Below are 23,330 nucleotides of genomic sequence, written 5' to 3'. Positions count from 1 at the left end.
TAGTTCCAATTTCATTTGAATATTAAGCAACCAAAGTCCATGAAATTTTGCAGACATATTCTCGAAACTAATATCTATGTCTGTGGTTTTCCAGATTTCTGTTAAAATATTCGGTTTCAAAGTTACGCAGTCTTAAAAATTTACATACAAATCTTTGAGCCCCGGTAATTTTAAAACTACATATTTTTAGAAAAATCTAAAACACCACAGACACAGATATTAGTTTCTTCTAGAATATGTCTGCAAAATTTCATGGACTTTGGTTGCTTAATATTCAAATGAAATTGGAACTACGATTGTATGAAGCGAGTGACGGAGAGAGCCCTGTTAAGATGTTGTACAATGTTGTACACCCGGGATGCAAATGTCAAGAGAACGATCTCTTTATAAGTACCTTTTAATTTTTAGCGATTCGCAGGCAAACAGAAAAGCCTTTTAGTTTTAAATAGGATGTAGATCGGACCTTGAGATTTTAAATGTAGCACAAAATATGTTCCAACATATAATTATATGACATGATTTGTTCTAATACCAACCTCATGGGAACTGAACCAAAAGCACCAAAAGCGAGGGGTGCAGTTGTAGTTACAGAGTTATAGTTAGTATTCTATAGTTATATTAATTACCTACAACAAATTAGTAAAAAAATATATGTCAAACCTTTGAAAACAACAACCGCTTCTTACTGGTGGTTTTTCGCGGTGAGAAAGGCATTCCGGATTAGTGGTAGATGGATTTCACGATTTCAAAGTGCTCGTAAAAGTTTAATTGAATAAAATATATTTCTTTTGAAAAAAATATCCATACTAATATTATAAATGCGGAAGTGTGTCTGTCTGTCTGTCTGCTACCTTTTCACGGCCCAACAATGTAATCGATTCTGACGAAAGGTACAGAGTTAGCTTATATCCCGGGGACGGACATAGGCTACTTTTTATCTCGGAAAATCAAAGAGTTCCCACGGGATACCTAAAGACCCATCCGCTCAACCGATTTGTATGAAATTTGGTACCGAGGTAGCTTGCGTCCATGTTATTGACATGGACAACTTTTTATCCCGGAAAACCAAACCAGTTCACACGGGATCTTCCAAAACCTACATCCACGCGGACGAAGTCGCGGGCATCCTCTAGTATTTTATAAAAGTAAAAGTTTGTTTGTACATGGAGATGTCAAGTTTAGTGTGGAGATTCGAAGAACGTCAACCGCAAAAGAAATGGTTTTTTATTTATTTATTCTATCGATAAGAATCGCGTCCGTCGGTCCGAATTTTAAGTTTCAGATGTAATTATTGAGATATGAATTACTAATTATTTTGATATGTGTACATAATAATATAATGTACAATGATCGATCGGCTGACATAGTAATATAATATCAAGAGCACTCGTACGATCTATTTATAAGCGCAAAGTAAAAGCACGGTAATATTAAGTATTCGTACCTACATGGAAGTGTCATAATAGAATGGCTTCACGGAAGACCAGTGTGCCTGTGTTCCCGTTACTATACTAACTGTGATTCCAATTAAACACTTTTTAACCCCCGACCCAAAAAGAGGGGTGTTATAAGTTTGACGTGTGTATCTGTGTATCTGTGTGTCTGTGTATCTGTGTATCTGTCTGTGGCATCGTAGCGCCTAAACGAATGAACCGATTTTAATTTACTTTTTTTTGTTTGAAAGGTGGCTTGATCGAGAGTGTTCTTAGCTATAATCCAAAAAAATTGGTTCAGCCGTTTAAGAGTTATCAGTTCTTTTCTAGTTTTTTTGTAGAAAAGAAGGTTAGATAACCGTTAGGTTCATAATATTATGTCAATCGACAAATGTCAAGCTGTCAAGATGGACGTTGCCTAAATACATAATTATTTATTTGAAAATGATGTTTTGGAAAACTCAGATACTTTAGATCGTAGGCGCGGAATAGTCCAAGAACAGTTCAGCCGTTTGAAAGTTATCAGGTCTTTTCTAGTTACTGTAACCTTCATTTGTCGGGGGTGTTATAAATTTTTAATTTACACTTGTTCTCTCTTTCTTTAGTTTAATGTGGAGATTTTACTCGATAATTTTACTATGTATTTACACCTTTATGTACCTGTATCTGCAAATAAATGAAAATTGAATTGAATTGATTTCAAGAAAGTGAACCGCAAAAAAACTGTTAGTAATGATTCATGATTAAAGTTTTCATCTTTATGACTACGGAAGCCTACATAATGCATGACTTAACTATTCAATAAAATATAATCTCTAACATTGTTACAATTAGAGAGTTGTCATATTTTTAGAGCAGCAAATACACCATACAATATACATCGCTCACTGGTGTACCAGTTCCCCAATCGCGTTTTTTGGAAAATTGACTGAATTGATGCTACTGGGGCCGTTCCAGAAGTAAAAGTCCAGTAAAATTTTATTTACTACGTTTCCAAGTATCCGTCTCGACTTGAAACAAAATTATTCATTCAACTAGAGCTAGACCATTTAAAAGAAGAAACTCGCAGAAGGTCGACAAAATCGCTTTTGATCAAAGGTCTCATCAAAACCCTTAAAATTTTTTTCATGGAACATTTTTCATCGGTCATAAATTGCTTTATTGCCTGAACAATTGTAGCACTAGATGAATCCCGCGACTTCGTCCGTGTGGATTTCGATTTTTTTAATCCTGTGGGAGCTATTTAATTTTGCGGGATAAAGAATTGCCTATGCACCTATTGCCTATGTACATAGGCAATTCTTTATATCTGAATTTGATACAGAGGTACCTCTGTATCAAATGTATATATCGGTGAAACGTATAGGCTTTTAGGAATCCCGTGGGAACTCTTTCATTTTCCGGTATAAAAAGTAGCCTATGGTTGTCCCCGGGATGTAAGCTACCTCTGTACCAAGTTTCATCAAAATCGGTCAATCTGTCGGGCCGTGAAAAGCTAGCAGACAGACAGACAGAGAGACACAGACACAGTATGGATGAGCCCTACTACTCCATGATTTAACTCAGTGGTCTCAACACAAAGTACAAAGTGGAAACAAATGGAGAAGTCATGTTTGATAATATTCCCACAGCGCGTGGGAGTCCACTTAGGACGGTTTTTGCTGCTTTAATGTTACAAGCTTTGGTTTTAAGGAAATTAGTTTTGTGCGTGCTACTCCGACATCACGGTAGGATTACCCTAAACAAACAAGTAATATTGCTGCTAAATATAGACATTGGCTAATGTGATCATTTGACATAAGTAATAAGCTGTATAATTTTCGGGTTGTTATAGAGTAAAAAACCGGCCAAGTGCGAGTCAGATTCGCGCACCGAGGGTACCATATACGGGTATTTTTCCCCGACATTTTGCACGATAAATCAAAAATGCATAAAAATCTGCTTTAGAATGTACAGTCGACTGCAAAAGTCCATATAGAATATGTAAACAAGTTACCTTGCATGCAGTCTGTCACGCACACACTTGCACTGTAATATTATACAAGTCATTCAATTTGTAAGCCTGAGTAACATCTAAAAATTCATATATAAAGCATAAGAGTTGAATGGCGCAGCGCGGGGGTACCCGGACTGCAAACGCGGCTGTTTCTGGTTCGAATCTCGGGTCCGTGTAAGCTTTTTTTTCTGTTCTTATTTTTTGTGTGATACGTTTAGACTTATAATAGCTTAAGTGGGTAGTTTAAAAAATCGCAGTTACGAAGTTAGATAAATTATGATTACTGAGTACCGACGGACAAAAGATTTTGACAGTCGTTACTTGCAAAGGCTACAATATTAATTCATGTTGTTTCTTGAGTCTTGAAAACGTTTTATTTTACTTGTCTTCAAGAATAATGCAGGCAAATGTGTATTGTTGATACATAATCTCGGATACAATATATTAAACTTGCAATGAAAGTGATTTCACCGTGAGTATTGTTTTTATTATTAGATAACGTGTTAAGGTTAAGAAATTGTGTTCATAAACATAGCATTACATAAAGTTTTGTGAGTAAATAATACTCGAATACTCGAATAAGTGATCGAAGGAATATCCATAAAATTTAGACAAGATACTTAGTAGGTTAAAGTGTTGTTTTATTTGGTGTTATATTAATCTCACTGTTTGGTTTTTAGTGGATCACCGAAAAGCGTTGGGTGTCGCGCCACGAAGAAGAAGGTTATTTAACATCTAGACCGCGAAGTGGCCACCCGCGTCATATTAATGATTCACAGCGGAGATCTATGGTCGAACAATATGAAAATGCTGTCCCAAACATGGAATCTGGACGGATATCTGTCAATATGTGGGGCTGGATGAGTGCCGCTGCACCTGGTGAACTAGTGTCAATTGCAGGGCGCCCCACAGCTGCACATTATGTGGAAGTGTTACGTGACAGCATGTTGCCGACTGTGTGGTGTGTGTATCCAGTTGTTAATATGCCACAACTATCATTTGTGCATGATAACTGTCCTGTGCATCGAGCACATAATATAGTGCGTGATTGGCTTAATGAAAACCCAGACATAACTATTATTTCCTGGCCAGCAAGATCACCACACGGGATATGCGAAATGAGAGGACTGCAGAGGAATTAGAGGCTCACTATTTGGAAGTGTGGGAGAATATTAGAAGAACGGATATCTGTTTCAATATAGTCAGATCCATGCGGTGGCGCTTGCTTGCTGTTATTGAAAATAGTGGAGGTTATATTAAATACTAAAACAATTTACTTATAAAGTTATATCCATTTTACTTTTTAAGTCTTTAAACATAGAACATAAAGTATTTTCTTTTCTTAACTTATATTATGTTAATAATATATCTTACTAAAATTAACAGACAACAAAAGCAGCGCCGCCGAATGATTACTAGTTTTTGTAAGGTTTAGCTTCAATTTTCTTTTCTTTATGAAAACGATTACTTAAGCTATAACCTTTAAAATAGATTGAAAAAAAATAGCTAATATTATCTATTTATTACTTTTTAGCAAATATAAAAAGATAACAATGAAAAAATTACAATAAAGTCGATTATCTAGTAAAAAGTGTTTTTTCTTATTTACTCTTTTTATAATATCAATAAACAATAATTATATAAACAAAAAGTCATTTTATTAAAAACCAAAAAAAATGCAATAAGAGATTCGAACATAGATCATTTGGAGCTAATGCATTGTGTGCCGACTATGTTACTACGACACTGAGAGTGAGTATACGCAGGGATATGAAATAAACAATCACTTAAAGTCAGTAGATAGGTCGAGTAGGAATAGAAATATTTTAAACTTAATGGTTGTTGTCTTAAGGTTGCTATTGTAGACATTTTATGGAAGTATTCAACTGAAATCGTTTGAACCTTATGTAGTTTACTTAAGGTTGACAATATTATTGACAGTTAATATTTATTTGTGTGAGTGAGCATGCGAGTGATTCAAAGCATTGCTTGCTGCACGGTTTTAGCCTTTAAGCTATGTATGGACTTTCGACGTCGACCGTACATGTAAAGCCTTATTTTTATATGATACACCACTAGTATAGTTATCTTACTTTGAAAATTGAAAATACCAATTATTTGTCCATGAACACATTTTAATTTATTTTTGTGATGTAACCACAAATTCACGGTTTTCGGATTTTTTCTTTAGGTACTCGTGCTATAGGAACTACCTACATGCCTTTCATGATTTTAAGTCAACGGGAAGTTGTCCTAGAATCAGTTAGGTTTTCTTGACAGATGGACAGACAGGCAGACAAACCGTCAGATAACAAAGTGATCCTATAAGGGTTCCGTTTTACGGTTGGTTTTATGATTTTATTTCTTAACTAGCTGATGCCCGCAGCTTCGCCCGCGTGGATTGGTCAGATCCCCATCAGGATTGAGGAGTTGGAATCCAAATTTTTTATGAAACAATGTCGCAAAGTTCCTCTATCGATTAAAAAAAAAAATTACGCAAATCGGTTCAGAAATCTCAGAGATTTCGGTGTACATAGGTAGAAAAACACAACTCCCTTTTTGAAAGTCGGTTAAAAAGTAGCCTATGTTACACCTTGGTCAATCCTCTACTTGTCTGTGAAAATCCCGTCAAAATCGGTTCAGCCGTTCCAAAGATTAGCCTTTTCAAACAGACAGACAGACAGACAGACAGACAGACAGACAGACAGACAAAAATTTTAAAAACGTGTGATTCAGTTAAGGTATCGTTCAAATAACCCTATGAGCTTAATATGAGGTAGTTATTTCGAAATTACAGACAGACACTCCAATTTTATTTATTAGTATAGATAAGGATAAACCGTACTTTTGACATGACAGTTGACACATAGAGCAAAAATGGCGAATGAATTCTCAAAATGTATGCACATGTTAATACAAAGGTTCTCTCAAGCCTTATTTCAGGCGCAGCGTCGTTCTGACATTTGAAGAGGTTGGCACGCGAATGCCTCTTAAGTGCCGTGTGGGCTCCGGTCAAGTAGCCTCGCCTTATCATCCTTATTGTTAACGGAATAAAGACTATTTTATTTTGTAGCACCACCACGTTTTAAAGTAAGATCTCTGTAAGTATGACGTGCAATCGATAAGCAAATAGTAAGTTTGTTTTCTTATTTATTGCGACGGGTGGCTTCTTTAATGGAATTGATGAATGTCTTTATGTGGCTACAATAATGAAAGCACTGATACATGGTATTTTCAGTCTTACTATTACCACAGTTTTACGATGTGCTACTACTGAGCACGGGTCGAGGAAGATTAGGCCACATTCCACCGCGCTGGCCAAATCGCAATGGTAGATTTCACACACCTTGAAAACATTATATAGGATTTTCAGGTATGCAGGTTTCCTCACGATGTTTTCCTTCACCGTTAAAGTAAACGATATCAATTAATTGTTTAAGACCCACATAACTGGACATAAACGGACCGAGATCTGATCACTATACTTAGACTATCACTAGAGAGATTTAGGTTTAAAAAATCCGTGAAAACACCTAGATTTTCCGGGATAAAATGTAGCCTATGTTAGTTTCCGGAATGCAACCTATCAAAACGGTTGGGCTAAAAAGGTAAATAAATAAATAAATAAATAAATAAAGCCTTTATTTCCAATCATTTGTTAATTAAATACAATAATTCATATTTTTCAGTAAACACAATTACAATTATTATTTTAATTATTTGTTACAATTCATAGTATGACTTAATTACTAATTGTTAAAATAAAGTAGGCAAATAATTTTAATTAATTTTTCTATAAACTATTATTATTTTATATTTTATTATAATGTCAATTCAAAAGATCAGTATTTAATTTTTATGTATGTACATTTATTTACAATATGTCAAAATTTATTATTATTAAGTAAGTATAGTCATAATCTCAATGTCTTAATGTTTCTAGTTATGTTTTATGTCTTGTTAAGTGTATGATTGGAACGCCCACTTTCGGGCATAGGCCTCCTCCATCCTTTTCCATTCGTTCCTGTCCCTCGTTAGCCTGGTCCAGGTATTGCCTGCCGTCTCAATGATGTCATCGCTCCAGCGACGCCGCGGCCGGCCTCTCGGTCGGCGCGCATCGCGTGGATACCAATGCAGTACTTTCTCAGTCCATCGCCCATCAGTTTCTCTTGCAATATGCCCGGCCCATCTCCATTTGAGGAGGCATGCTAGCTTTGCCGCGTCAATAACTTTTTTTCTTATTAATTTATTATTTATTTTGTCCTTGATTTTTAGGCCTAGCATGCTCCTTTCCATAGCTCTCTGGGCAACCTGTATTTTGTGTATTACGTCCTTGGTTACCGGCCATGTCTGGCAGCCATACAGGAGAGTCGGTGTCACAACGGAGTCTAGAGCTGTTTTCTTGAGTTTTATGTCCAATTGTGATTTGAAGATATTTTTCATAGACCAATATGATGCCCAAGCTTTTTTAATTCTCTTTTCTACCTCTTCAATATAGTGCCCTTTAAAGGAGACGGTTTGGCCCAGGTATATATACTCCTCCACATATTTAATAATTTTTCCTCGTATTTGGACTAGGTGTTGATTCCCATTTGACATTATACAGGTTTTTTCAGAATTCATTGTTAGACCACACTCTCTACTACGGAAATCTAGGCTTTCAAGCATATGTAAGAGTTGTTCATGATTTTCTGCTAATATGACTATGTCGTCAGCAAAGCGAAGGTGGTTTAGATGTTCTCCATTTATATTTAATCCTAGACCATCCCAATCTAATTTCCTGAAGATGTTTTCTAGTAGAGCAGTGAAAAGATTCGGAGAGATTGGAAAAGGTAACAAACAAAATATAGAAAGATACACTTTCACGCCGCGATTTCGCCCGCGTCCCAGGGTACCTACTGTCTTTTCTGGTTGATTTCCAAAAAAAAAATATTTCATATAAACCTTGTCCTAACAATTATTATTATTAATTTATATATTAAACACAAAAAAAAATATCCAATTAGGTCCAGTCGTCCTCAAGCTATGACGTGACCAAGGGAAATTAGAATTCCTTTTTTTTTATATTGTATAAGTATGTAAGTATATAGATACCGTAAAAAATATTACGGTCTTGGAGTGCACCGCAATTTCATCTTTGGTCAGAAGAACATTATAACTGAATTAAGAAGTTCTTCAATTCGAGGGAGCCCTAAGGCCACGCGTGCCGCCGCACGGTTGTCGCGTCAATCAAACGTTGGATATAATTAACATTAATGAACCTATTTGTCAGACATTTCCTTCTGAATCGTTTCCGCATCCGGATTTAATAAACCAAAGGACAGCATTGACATACAGCTTATATTTTTTTGGATCTTGTAACCTTTTTGCCAACTTGTTGGATTTTTACCTCGCCTTATTATAGATTCCGTATAAAGTCATTTCGTAAACGTCTGGTATGCGAAATCGTCTAATTATAGGTTTAATCCATACTTCCAAACTGTAATTAACTATCCTTACTAAGTAATAGTATAAATGCGAAAGTGTGCCTGTCCATCTTTTTGTGGTCCATCCGTTCGACTAATTTTTACAAGAGGTACAGCTACGGACATAACTTGCATCCCGGGAACGGGCAAAAGCTCCTTTTTGTTTCGGGAAATCATTGAGTATCTATAAATCCACATAATATGGACGTAATCAAACGCACATTCATTTGCTTGGTACAAAACGATAGCTTGCATCCTGGGGACGGGATAAAAAGTAGGCATTTTTTATCCTAGCATCATCTAGTAATTATTATAATTGCTCGAGTAGTTCTGTCAGCTATCTTTTCGTGGCCCATCCGTTTAGACGATTCTCCAAATAGTTCTATATTGTTTTTAGCTTGATGCGTCCATGGGAAGACAAAGTTGCGGCCAAATGTAAGTAATAATGTTAGCCTTAAGATAGCTAATTAAAAACCTCTTGTGCTCAAGTGAATCATGATAAAGTACGTCACGCCATTATGTTATCGATATAACGTCCCACGCACGTCACTAGCACACTAGTGCGTTATGAGATAGGCGATAATGAACTTCGCACTAAATGGAACATCACTCAACTGTACGATAAAATCGGCAAAAAAGAGAGTGCATTAAATGAAACTTTATTAATAAATACAAAAAGTACCTATAGGTACCAATTTGTTTTACTAGGTCTTTATATTTTTTACCAACTGATGCCCGCGACTTTTCGTCGGCATGGATTTAGATTCTTAAAAATCCTGTGGGAAGTCTGATTTTCTGCGAAAAAAGTACAAGTAAAGTAGCCTATGTAATATAATGAGTTCATCAGACTTAAACGACCTTCAATCTATCTGTTTGCGTCCACTGCTGGACATAGGCCTTACTGAGTTCGATTATTGAAATAGTCTGTTCGCGTAGAGAGGCTTACTAAGCACTAGCTGATGCCCACGACTTTGTCCACGTGGCCTACCTAAAATTTTAAACCCCTCTTTTACTCCCTTAGGGATTGAATTTTCAAAAATCCCTTCTTGGCGGATGTTTACGTCATAATAGCTATCAGTATGCCAAATCTCAGCCAGATCCCTCCAGTAGTTTGAGCTGTGCGTTGATAGATCAGTCAATCAGTCAGCCAGTCAGTCAACTTTTCCTTATAAATAAGTATAGATTTGATTTGACTAGATAAAAGACAGTGCTGGTTCGGATATTAAATTTTATCGATATAATTGCCTACCTACATCCCTAACAATAGACGCGTTAATGAACTTGGCATGAAAATAGACGCATTTCATCCGCCGCCGCTAGGAGATGCTAGCGATCGTTTCTTTTGTGTCCGTCCGTCTGTCCGCGTATTTATATCCATACAAGCTAAAACAAGCAAAGTATGGGAGATTACGTAAATATAAATACTTTTGAGTTCATTTTGACGGCCGGCGCAGTGGTTAGCGCTGTGATCTTATTAGTGGGAGGTCTCGGGCTCGTTTCTCGGCAGGGGTTTGGAATTTTATAATTTCTAAATATCTGGCCTGGTCTGGTGGGAGGCTTTGGCCGTGGCTAGTTACCACCCTAGCGGCAAAGCTGTGCCGCCAAGCGATTTAGCGTTCCAGTACGATGCCGTGTAGAAACCAAAGGAGTATGGGTTTAATGAAAACTACCATACCCCTTCCAAGTTAGCCCGTTACCATGTTAGACTGCATCATCACTTGCCACCAGGTGAGATCGCAGTCAAGGGCTAAAATTGTATATAGGATAATAAAAACGTGAAGGTACCTCGAGGCTCGATATCAACACAATGCGTGTTGCCAGTGATGACATATTGTATAGAATACGTTCTGGTTACACTCTGTAAGTATATTATGTTGTATACCTATATAGTACGAAATTTACATAAAATAATGTTACCTAGATAACTAAGTGGCAAAATATGTTTAGATTGTTATCTTGGTGTCGAAGTTATTGCTTAAACAACTGTCAAGTGAACATTTTCACAAGTCGACGCGTCTGAAATATAAATTAAGCATTATAATTAAGTACTTATTATAAGTAATGCTCAATCGCAGAATTGTGATTATTTCGCAACGCAGCGCCGAACAATTCCAGCTGTCAATGCAAATTAGATAGTGCCTTAATTATTATAATCAAAATCGATATAGCAATACCGAATTTAAATAACTTAGAGTTTGAGACCGGTATGCGACCTTGCGAATGTTACTTTGGAATATAACTGAGGTAAAAAAGCGGTGATAGCCTAGTGGTAGAATTCGGCTTTCTATTCGAGAAGTCAGGAGTTCGATCCTGGACACGCACCTCTAACATTTCAGAGTTAGATATGTGCGTTTTAAGCAATTTTAATTTCACTTGCTTTAATGTTGGAAGAAATGTCGTAAGGAAATGCCTGAGTATTCTTCACATTCACATTAAACATAACGTGAACTCTACCATCAGCACTTGGCCAACTATGCTCATCTCATTCTATAAGGAGATTCTTAGTACTGAGTCGCAATGGGTGGAGACTTGAGATGAAGTAAATAGTCATTACATAATCGTATACCCCTAATTTACGTAAAAATCGTTTTCTGTTTCTCTAAAATGGAGAATAAAATATTAATCTCAATTGATAATAGGGTAAATCTTACAACAAAATTGTTTACCAAACTAAGTTTTTTTAATAATAACATAGCGAGTAAACGACCAGGTGAGTCACTTGATATTAAGTGATTACCTCCGCCCACGAACATTTGCAGCACTAGAGGTAAGTCGCGCCGATACGTTGACGGGCTTTCAGGATTTTGTTGGTCTGCCCCTTGAATAACCCCTAGTGTAATCTAGTGGGAACACCGCCGATGGGAGGTGATTCCACAGTTTCCATGTGCGTGGAAAAAAGGCTCTGGCACAACCTTTTATAAAGACTTTTTATTTTTTATTTTTATAAAGACTCTGACATCCGCCATTAAAGAAAAATCTTTATCACTGTTTTCTTTAATACGAGATATGCACAAGATAATACGAAATATACCATACGAAGGCATCTTTAATTATAAAATTGATAGCTATGTCACAAACCGCACAGGAAACATCGGCGTATATTATTAACCCGCAATTTCTTATTACTTTTAATTGCATACAAATCATTTCGATTATTTTAATGACACAATTAACTGTAACTCGATACGTTTTAAATGGTCAAAGGGCTTAATACAAAAAGTGTCGGTCGCGATTAAGAGATATTTTTTGTTGTTAATAAATTGTTGTTTTAATGTTTCTTCTTTAAGTTGATTGTACATTTGAACGAGCCGCTCTCAAGGAATGTTCACTTCCCACAAGATGCAAACACATTAGGTAGGTACCTACCACATCACGACAGTTAAGACACTTGTATTACAAAACGTCTAGACTTCACACTTCTTCTAAACTAGCAGGCGTCAAATGTTACCTACATTTGAAAGAAAAAAGAAAAATTTGACCTCCTTCCAGACCGAAGAAACGTTTTAAGCAATTACGCTTGCTTTCACGACGAAGGACAATGTGAGGAAACTCGAATGCCTGAGAGTTTTCCATGTTATCAAAGGTGTCACATACCAAAAATTGCAGAATTGGCAGGATTCAAACCTGCATTTCCCTGAGTATTGCGCCCGGAGCGCCTTTGATCGCTAGGCCAAGTTTCACTTCTGATAAGTGCCAATGTTTTTCTTAATTTACCAGATTTAATTTATCAGGCCTGCTAGCAAGTGATGATGCAGCCTAAGATGGAGCGCGCTTGCCTAAAAGTTGCCTATTCACTATTCACTCTTGACTTGAAGGTACAGGGAAAACTGATGCGGAAGGGCGTTCCATATTCTAGCGGTTCGGATTAGAAACGAGGAAGCAAATCGCATCGTACGTGTTCGAGGAATTTCAACTACGTACGGATGCAGACCTTGACGATGCCATGCAGTACGATGGTAGAAAAGTAGAGGAGGAACCAGGTCAGGTCACAAGCGCTCTTGTGCTTTATGCAATACTCAAGCGTCTGTTAATGCCATCTAGTAGCGATATCTTACAGTTATCGAAACTACGTTCAAATGCACATATTTCAATGCAGCTCTTGCGATGTGCGATCATCTTTGTTGATGACAAAAACACATCGTAGACTGTAAACTGTCGACGTGATGTCTCATTAAAGCACCACAGCATAGCTGCGGGTATCTCTATTCTCGAAATACAATTAACTCATATAAAAAGTAATAACTCTACATTTTTTCATGTCCACATAGCTTTGTTAACGAACTACAAAATATAATATACTTAAGATGAAATTGCTATCTACCTACCTCGGTAGGTATTCACTTTGTTTCCATTTTTATTTGTACAAAACTAGCTAATGACCGCGACTTCGTCCGGGTGGATTTAGGTTTTTCAAAATCACGGGGGAACTTTTTGATTTTCCGCGATAAAAAGTGTGTTAATATCCGTGGTATCTATTGTATATTCCAAATTCCAACCAAATACGACAAGTAGTTTTTGCGTGAAAGAGCAGCAAACATTCACACACGCACACACACACGCATACAAACTTTCGCCATAAAATATTAACTGTGATATTTAAAAGCAGTAATTCGATTGACTTATGGGTCTAGAAACATGAGATTTGCGTGTAGTTTTCTCAATCACATGGTCCCTCCACTGTGAAAGGACTTTTAGGAACCCTATCAAAACTAGGGCGAAAGGTTTTTGGGAAATTAGGTCACGTCTTTTCCTTAGCCCTTCCAGGCTAGCATTTCGCGCTCGCCTCGCTTGCGTTTTTATTTTGTACTATTAAGTAATTGATGCCGCAATTTCATCCGCAAAGATTAAGGTGTGAACTCTTTGATTTTCCGGGATAATTTTCCGAGATGCAAGCTATCATCACTGAGTAGTATCTACCAAATTCCAACAGTGGATGTCCGCAGGCTGATGATGATGGTGAAAGCTGGGTTGGGTCAGTTAGTCTCACAATATTATAACCTCAGCATTACATTGGGTATTTACAGTTTCCTGAAGCGTGTTAATCCAACAATGGACAGTGTGTATCTTCAGTGGCTATGTGATGCGAATCACGTAGACCACCAAAACATAACCGATAAGAGTAATCGGGAAACTTGTCCAATACGAATTACCCGTGCTATCGATTAGCAATAATTATTAACAAGATAATCAAGTAGGTATGTAGTCTACATTCAGGGTACCTAAGGAGTTATTTATTTATATCCTGAAATGGCGCCAAATACACTAATTCCACTTAGAATATCTTCGAGCTGGCGGGACCGCCGCCCACGAACATTTGCAGTAACAGAGGAATGCTACGTCGGTAACCTTACTACCGCTTTAGAAAGAAGCTTCTACTGAGAAAAGTCGGCAAGAAACTCAGAATCTCAGAAGGTAATGACCTTATCTTGTTGCTCCATACATACTCATTGATGTTCCAGCCATCAATCACCATAGACTATAGAGCAACAGTGAAGCACTAGGGAAGGTCACCATCCGGTCGGTAACTGCACCGCTATGTACTGCACTCGTAAACGCATTTCCGCCGCGCCCTGCCGTCTAGTGACGTGGCTACCGAGTATCGATAACATATCTGAGTCGATAAGATTATACAACTCTAAGGGACATCTACAGAGTTTTTTTTTTTTTTCAAAAAATGATGTCACGCGGGATTATGTAAGGATTCAAACAATATCACATTCATTTAAATCCGTTCAGACATTTAGAAGTTATGGTGGAATAAAACGCGTATAGTATACTTTTATACCGGAAAATGAAATTCTCTCGTCATGTGATTTTTTGCATGGATGTAGCTAAAGACGTGAAGAGTGACACAGGCTACCTTTTATCTCTGAAAATCAAAGAATTCCCACGTGATATTTTTAAAATCTAAATCCACTTAGGCGAAGTTGCAGACATCATCGGTATATTAAACCTTTGGTATTCCACATTTCAAGGGTTCTTAGTTTTAAAAGAGAAGTTTTATTTACTTATCGATATTTTATGGTCACGGCACACCCCTACAGGAAACGCTCGGTTGACTCCGACGCTGCGGGTCGGCTAGGCACAGCACTATTGTCTCTCGAGCGAGGGGATATCGACAATTTACTGCACTCACTTTTCAATAAACAACTCAATGATGGTTTAAGTATTAACTGGACTTCCTTTATATTAAATTTGTATACTCGAAATCAGATCTTGCTACTTTTGAATTAGGAGTTAAATTCATTTGTATAATTTTTAAGTTACCCAAGAAGATTCAAAATGTAGAGTGGCTAATAGGAATTTTATACAAGTATTGAAGTAAAAGTTATTTAGGTGGATTAGATTTTGGGATGGGCACAACTTCAAGTTCGCGTCAGCGACATGCTAATGTTATTAGCTTTTGAAATGTTCCTTAACGCAACCTACCAAGGTAGAGTTTTAAATACTGATATTAAAAGTAAAAGCTAATTAATTACCAAATGCTAAAGTCATAACAAATCTTTTATATCCACTCATACAAACTTTCTCTGATTTTCACGCAATATTTTAGCGCTCAAAATGTTTCAATTACATAAACTTGATCTCCAAGTACATAAAAAAGCTTGTAGTTAAAGACTAAGATACCCTTTGGGCCGCTTAAGTCAACAAAGTAATACGAAAGTAGCCAAATGGCCTCTTTTCTTGACCTTTATCGAATTATCCTGTCTATCTCAAATAAGAAGTTTAAATATCTTTAGTATAGTGCGTTATTGATGAAGACTATGGAGTGTCCTCTGCTAGTGAAATGTTTAGTTCAATTGAAGCGTGCAATTGTTTTAGAAGAGAGGGGACTTTGAGGGTACTTTACGTCTATTGTGGAGACTTCATTGAGTTAAAATGGTTGTGGTTAAATTTCTAAAGCATTGTTTTTGTTTTCGTTTAATACTTGTACCTACTTTCTTTAACTTAAGTAAATATTGCAAAGAATTTGCTGTAAATAAAGCAATTTGAAGCCTCGATAACTCAACGGTTGGGGATCGGACTGAATTCCGAAAGGTCGGCGGTTTATACCCCACCCGTTGCACTATTATCGTACCCACTCCTGGCACAAGCTTTACGCTTAATTGCAGGGGAAAGAGGAGTATTAGTCATGATTAGCATGGCTAATATTCTTTAAAAAAAAACTTGTAGTAGAAATCACTTTCATTACCTTAGGTAAATCCCTGTCATTAGGTAATTATTTCAACCCGGATTTTTATGAGAAACTAGATGATACCCGAGACTTCATCCGCGTGGATATATTTCGGAGTGTGCTAAGGAATAATTATTTGATCCAGTTCTTCCCTCGTCATTCTCGGATTCCACGGACTCGTACGAACGAATTCGCTTCCTCATATTTTCTAATAAGCACTGCTAGAATATAGAATCGATAGATCTCTATAGTTAAAACAAATACTACTTCACTAGTAGTCTGTCTCCAGGGTAGGTAACTATAATCCAAATTCAAATCTAATTTCATCCAAATAAATAAAAAAGCTATGAAAGGTAACATACACACTTTCGCATATTTATTGTTAGTACTCGTATGAATTGCAATCATTAATTTTGTTTGCATCTGGGTGCTATGGCAACAGCCTTAATTTACTTTGAAACAAAGAAATCACAATAATCATAATAATCACCTAGTTACAAAACTAGATGGGTAAAACTATGTTTAAACTTTCAACTATGTTTTATACAAGAAGATATTATTAATCCTCATTAAAAGGGTGAGCACCCCTTCATTGCGAATGCTATTGCAGATATAAAAGATACCACTGCGGAGGGGAACTCTATCGCCGTTCTAACTACTTTTAATTAATTACAACCGCACATTTCTACACAATTCAAGACAAGCATCAAAAATATTACTGTAGATAAGTTCCATGAGTCATACATGGGGTTGATATATTTTTTACCTTTTAATGAACTGAACCTCGGCTGCGTTCGAGTGGAATTTTGGAAAATCGGTGAGAGGGTGGAAATTGCAAACACCCTGAAACACACATTTTCATTTTTTCTTTGCACACAATTTAGAAAATACATGAAGTAGATGCAAAGACGGCCTTATTGCTTACAGAGCAATCACAACCAGGCAACCTTTGGAATGGTGAAAGGAGTGAATATTAAGGTATCATTTTTGTTTTTATTTATTTTATACTAGAGGATGCCCGCGACTTCGTCCGCGTGGATTTAGGTTTTTAAAGATCCCGTGGAAACTGTTTGATTTTCCGGGATAAAATTGCCTATGTCAATTACATGGACGCAAGCTACCTCGGTACCTTTCATACAAATCAGTCAAGCGGATAAGTCTTTAGGAATCCCGCAGGAACTGTTTGTTTTCCGGGATAAAAAGTAGCCTAAATCCTTCCCCGGAATGTATCCTAAGTACAAAGTTTCATTAAAATCGGTTTCGCGGTTGAGCCGTGAAAGCGTAGCAGACAGACAGACAGACTGATAGACAGACAGACATACACACTTTCGCATTTATAATATTAAGTATGGATTATGCTACAATTTGGCTACAATAAAGCTATGCTACTATAATGAAGTGAGTCATATTCGTAGCTGAATTACAAAAATCGTTACAGCCAGACATCGTAGGTATAGCCTGTAGACGTAGCGTGACGACTCACGACCTTCTCAACGCCCTAAGCAATTATATCATTCTCTATGCACGCTCCGATGAAAGGAATTCTACGAATTATTGCATTTTTTATCCTGATACAGGTTAGCTCTTGACTGCGATCTCACCTGATGGTAAGTGATGATGGATGATGCAGTCTAAGATGAAAGCGGGCTAACTTGGAAGGGGTAGCAATATCACGTGGGATTTTTTCAGTCTGGACAGTGTATTTTACTTAAATTTTTTTAACCGTTTTTTATCCAACTCTGCATAGAAGCCATTGCCTGAAATACTGAAATAGATCGGAACAAATGACCAATCTACAAATTCGGTTGCATAGCAACAGGCCCTGTGGCGCAACGGATAACGCGTCTGACTACGGATCAGAAGATTCCAGGTTCGAATCCTGGCAGGGTCGCGAAAGGATTTATTTTTTCTTAATTCATATAAAATCATTTTTAGGAATCCTATTTTTTTTTTTTTAATTTTAAAACAAAATTGCAAGCTAAAAACAGGTCTACTCCAATTCTCAAGAAGCTATCAGCTAAGGTCTGCCAATATCAGCACTCAGCCAGCAGGATAGACTATGGCCAAACTCATCTTCTCATTCTGAGACGAGACCGGTGCTCAGTAGTGGGCTAGTCGCAATGAATTGATGAAGATGATCTTTAAACTTTTATTGCATCTTTTTAAGTCATTCACATAGACTTTCGACTTCGACTCGAGTGGGAACCAGCTAATTTTCTACAAACAACATCTTTGAAAAGAGCAACCGCCTAGTTTCTTGCTGGTTCTTCTCGGATAGGAAAGGCATTTCGAACCAGTGGAGTGGTTAAAAAACATAATCTTGTACGATGGTACGGTACCCTTCGTGTGAGAGTCCGACTCGCACTTAACCGGTATTTGTACTAAGTAATATTATAAAAAGTTAAAATTTGTAAGTTTGTTTGTAGAGGGTAATCTCTGGAACTACTGAACCGATTTTGAAAATTCTTTCATCAGCACAAAGCTACATTATTCCTGAGTGACATAGGCTATATTATATTTCAAAAAATTAGAGATCCCTGCGAAAATTGAAATAAGCTACCCGTGTGAAGCCGGGGCGGGTCACTAGTACTTTATAAAAAACATGCAAAACCTGTTTTATAAATAAAAACACGTCTCAAAGGGTGAAACACTAAAGGAAAGTAAACTCGTGTAAAAGATTTCGTTTTTCATGAAAAGCCTCCGCGACGTAAATAAGCTCGCACTTGTTTGAGAGAAAAGCTCTAAAGGTGGCATTATGAATAATTCCCTTTCATGATTTTCGCCGCTAAATAAAACTGAAAAATATATTTTGTAAGCTTATACCTACTAATCTACGATTTTGTAAAAATAATACGTTCAAGTAATTTTCCTTTTTAAATTTCCGTACCTCAAAAGGAAAAATTACTTTGTTGTCTGTCTGTCCTTCTGTCTGTCATGTCTGTCAAGAAAACCTAGGGTAGGTACTTCCCGTTGACCTAGAATCATGTTTGGTAGATAGGTCTTTTGGCACAAATAAAGGAAAAAAATTCGAAAACCATGAATTTATGGTTACATAAAAAAATTAAAATGTGTTCATGAAAAAATAAAAAGTAATTTCAATTCTCAAAGTAAGATAACAATACCAAGTGGGGTGTCATATGAAAGGGATTTTCCTGTATATTCTAAAACAGATTTTTATTTATTTTTATGCATTATATTTTTTGATTTATCGTACAAAATGTCGTAAAAAATACCCAGTACGGAACTCGTTCATTTTAAGTAATTAAATATCACTCACCAAGAGTGATATTTAATTAATAAAAACGCACAGAACTCCGAAAATAGAGAGTATTTTCTCCCTCTCTCCCTCTCTTGTGCTTCGTATTCCTCATTGCTGAGGGTCAAGACCCCTTTCCACACACAGTCTATCACATAATAGTAGGTAGGAGTTCTCGTGGGATTATAATGAGATAGGTTCCCAGTTCCTTTTGCATACAGTTCTTCTCAGCAAAACGTCTCTTAGGGCTTTTTTTACAGTTATTACATACTTAGTTAGGACTTTTTACAGTTATTACTATTGAAATTAGTGATAATAACCAAGACCTAATAACTACGGTGAAGTATACTAAAAATATCCACTTATCTAAGTTTTCAAAGAAAAAAAACACATTTACAATTTCATGATCTATCATAAGTAGGTACTTAGTTATATCTATTCAGATACTTAATTAGCTCATACCTTTTAGTTACGAAACTTTTCTATGTTATCTTGAATCTCATCATAACAACACATCACTGCACATATCATCAAAATAGTCTTAATTCAATAGACAACACAACACCGTGGATTCGATTACTATAACCACCGAATATCTACGATCACATCTATGATCTAGGAACTTATTGTTATGTGATAAGTGATAACTAAGCTTTTAAATTGATGCTCTTTATGGGGCATTTTTATTCGGCTTTTTTATTTACCGCACCGGTTTTGCGGATATGGTGGCGTGGTTGGAGCACCCGCGACACGGGACAGCTGACTGGGGTGAAATTGCGGAATTCCCCGCACATGCGCCCTGGGGTGCTGGTGACGCGGTAGACGAACTGACTAGGTAGGTATACGGTGAGTATAGGGGTGGTGATAAATTCGTTTTATTGCAGCGGTCGTCATCCGCAAAACTGTAGAGACAAGTGATTTAGGATATCTAGTATGGTGCGTAGCAATTTAGCAAGTAGGAACCGATTTTTATGAGGGACCGTAGAAACAGGCGTAGACGCTCTCCCTGGAGTAGTAGTAAGCGCTATGATTTTATTAGCAAGTAGTAGCCGTCACGAGTTATTACCCGTCCCGGGAAACAAATCCGGGATTGGTTTGATTCCCGGTGCTTTTTAGGGTTCCGTACTTCAAAAAGAAAAACGGAACCCTTATAGGATCGTTGTTGTCTGTCTGTCCATCCGTCCGTCCGTCGTTCTGTCAAGAAACCTATAGGGTACTTCCCGTTGACCTATAATCATGTTTGGCGGGTAGATAGGTCTTATAGCACAAGTACAGTAATAAATCTGAAAACCGCGAATTTGTGGTTATATCATTTAAAAAAAAATGGGTTTCAATTTTTAAAATAAGATAACTATGCCAGTGGGGTATCAGAAAGGGCTTTACCTGTACAATTGTACATTACACTAATATTATAAAGGAGAAAGTTTGTATGTGTGTGTGTGTGTGCGTATGTTTGTTACTCCTTCACGCAAAACTACTGGACGGATTGGGCTAAAATTTAGAATGGAGATAGATTATACCCTGGATTAGCACATAGGCTACTTTTTATCCCGGAAAATCAAAGAGTTCCCACGGGAATTTTAAAAAACCTACATCCACGCGAACCAAGTCGCGGGTATCAGCTAGTGTATAATAGTTTTTGATTTATCGTGCAAAATGTCGGAAAAAATACCAGAGCACTTGCTCGGTTTTTCTTTGATTCGGAGCAAGGTGCGTGTTTAAGCAAATAAAAATCACCTGCTCTAATGGTAAAGGAAAATCACCGTGAGGTGAGCTACATGTCTGAAACTTCTAAAAGTTCTCCATAATGATCTCAAAGGTGCCATCTCAGACAGAGGAGAAAGGTAACATCTGCCAATTCAGACTTGGCGAGCGTTGTGGCCTATGGCCTAAGCCTTACCCACTCTTAGAAGAGATCAGTGCTCAATAGTCGGCTGGCACTGAGTTGAAATGATGATGATCTATGGAAAATGACTGTAGGTCAGGTAATCAGTTAACTGTATGAATTAAAAGCTCATTAATTTTGGGGACACGCTTAAATGGAGCTACTACAACGAAGCACACCAAAGCTCTTCTCACGGCACTTATTTGAGTGCACTGTTAAATCAAGTGCGAAGGGTTCGTTCATCGTTTTGGTCCTTTCCGGTGGCATTACAGGTCGTAGCATCTTTCGTCCGATGATGCCCGCATTTCGTCCACATTTAGGCTGATAAAAATTCCGTGAAGAACTCTTTGATTTTTCGGGATAAATTGAAGCCTATCGTCGCTTAACACCATATTCAAATTCAAAATTCAAATTCAAAATATTTTAGTCAATTAAACTTTTACAAGTGCTTTTGAATCGTCAAAATAACCTTCCACTGGTTCGGAATGCCGTTCCTACCCAGAAGAACCAGCAAGAAACTCGGCGGTTGCTCTTTTCAAATATTCAATTTACAATAATATGCCTGTTTATACAAGCAATTGCAGCCCCGTGTATTGCTGGAGCGAGTCAAATCCAAGCTTTTTTGTCATTTACCTAATCTTCGATTATAATAATCTTATACCTAAGTCAAAATTAGCAACTTTACGGGAGAGCGCAAAAATTAGCTGCTTCTAGGGATTTGCATGTTTAATAGATAACATGCTGTTCACTGGTACTTTTTGTTCTTATAAGGCTTTCTTGTGGACGTTTTCATGTATCTGGTTGGGTCAAACGGCGCGTCTCTCGAATAGCAAAAGTGACTTATGTGGTATCAGAATAAAAGCGACCTAGTCTATCTATCTTCTACCTAGGTAGGTATGGAAACTATCTCTGTACCAAATTTCGTCAACATATTATGTGAAACAGATGTGTCCTGAAGAGTAACAGAGATAGATACATTAGCCTTTTTCTACGGGGATTTTATATTTTATTTTATTCTTATACTAGTTAGCCCTTGACTGCAATCTCATCCGGTGGTAAGTGATGATGCATTCTAAGGTGGAAGCGGGCTAACCTGGAAGGGGTATGGAAGTTTTTGGTTTCTACACGGCATTATGCCGGAACGCTACATCGCTTGGCGGCACGGCTTTGTCGGTAGGGTGGTAAGTAACTAGCCACGGCCGAAGCCTCCCACCAGACCAGACCAGAGATTTAGAAATTATAAAATTCCAAATTGCCCTTGCCTGGAATCGAACCCGGGACCTCCCACTAATAAGACCACAGCGCTCACCACTGCGCCAGGGAGTTCGTAAGGGCCGGCAACGCGTGTCTATAACCAAAGTTACAAACAAACCACACAAACAACCGCTTACAGACAATAGAGAATTACCCAGCCATTGTCTTCCACCCAACACACTACATGATTTCCTCGTGACTAGTGTCACGAATTACCCCGTATGCGATATAAACCCCTATTTCTGATGTCTTAGGGAGTATTATTGTGTGGGGTTTGAGGTCGTGTGTGGCGCCGGAAGTTGTAGATAGCTGTCAAGTCATCAAGTATGTATTTAGTAGGAGTATTGGGTGACCTGTTTGCGACGATGTCGTGCTAATTAGTACTTATTCGATACTACTGCATCATCATCATCATCTTAAACTGATAGACGTCTACAGCTGTTCAACACAAATGTTCATGGATGGCGGTAATCACTTACCATCAGGTGACCTGTGCTCGCTATTTTTTATTTAAAAGAACTACGAAAATAACTTTTAATTGGAGTTTGATCTTTGCCAAAACTCCAAGTATTTTCATAATAGCGAAGGTAGGTAAATAGGTTAGGCATTCAGCCCTGAGCGTCAGCCTCGGAGCGACACGCGGGAGCGCGATTTAATTAAAATTAACGACCGTTAATGATCGATGGCGAACAATTATTAACGATGAAAAAGCCGCCTGCCTTATCGCCTACATCTCTGCGATTACATCTCCCGAGATCTTCGCTGATCAAGGTATGCGTCCAACGGCCATGTCGATTGACATAGCGAAGGTCGAACTTAAAACCATTAAACCACAATTTTTTTAAACTAGGTATATAGGCTTGCGCT

The 23,330-nt window shown here is 37.5% G+C and overlaps 1 non-coding gene across 1 annotated transcript; it reads left to right on the top strand.

The window, feature by feature from the left end:
• Positions 1-17,886: 17,886 nt before the first annotated feature.
• Positions 17,887-17,959, top strand: Trnar-acg. The gene has a single exon. It is a non-coding gene; the product is annotated as a tRNA-Arg (tRNA).
• The last annotated feature ends 5,371 nt before the right edge of the window (positions 17,960-23,330 follow it).

The sequence above is a fragment of the Maniola jurtina genome, chromosome 13 (genome assembly GCF_905333055.1).
Source record: "Maniola jurtina chromosome 13, ilManJurt1.1, whole genome shotgun sequence".
In the NCBI taxonomy this organism is placed as follows: domain Eukaryota; kingdom Metazoa; phylum Arthropoda; class Insecta; order Lepidoptera; family Nymphalidae; genus Maniola; species Maniola jurtina.
The sequence above is the reverse complement of the archived record's forward strand: the minus strand, read 5'-3'. Positions and strand labels throughout refer to the sequence as shown.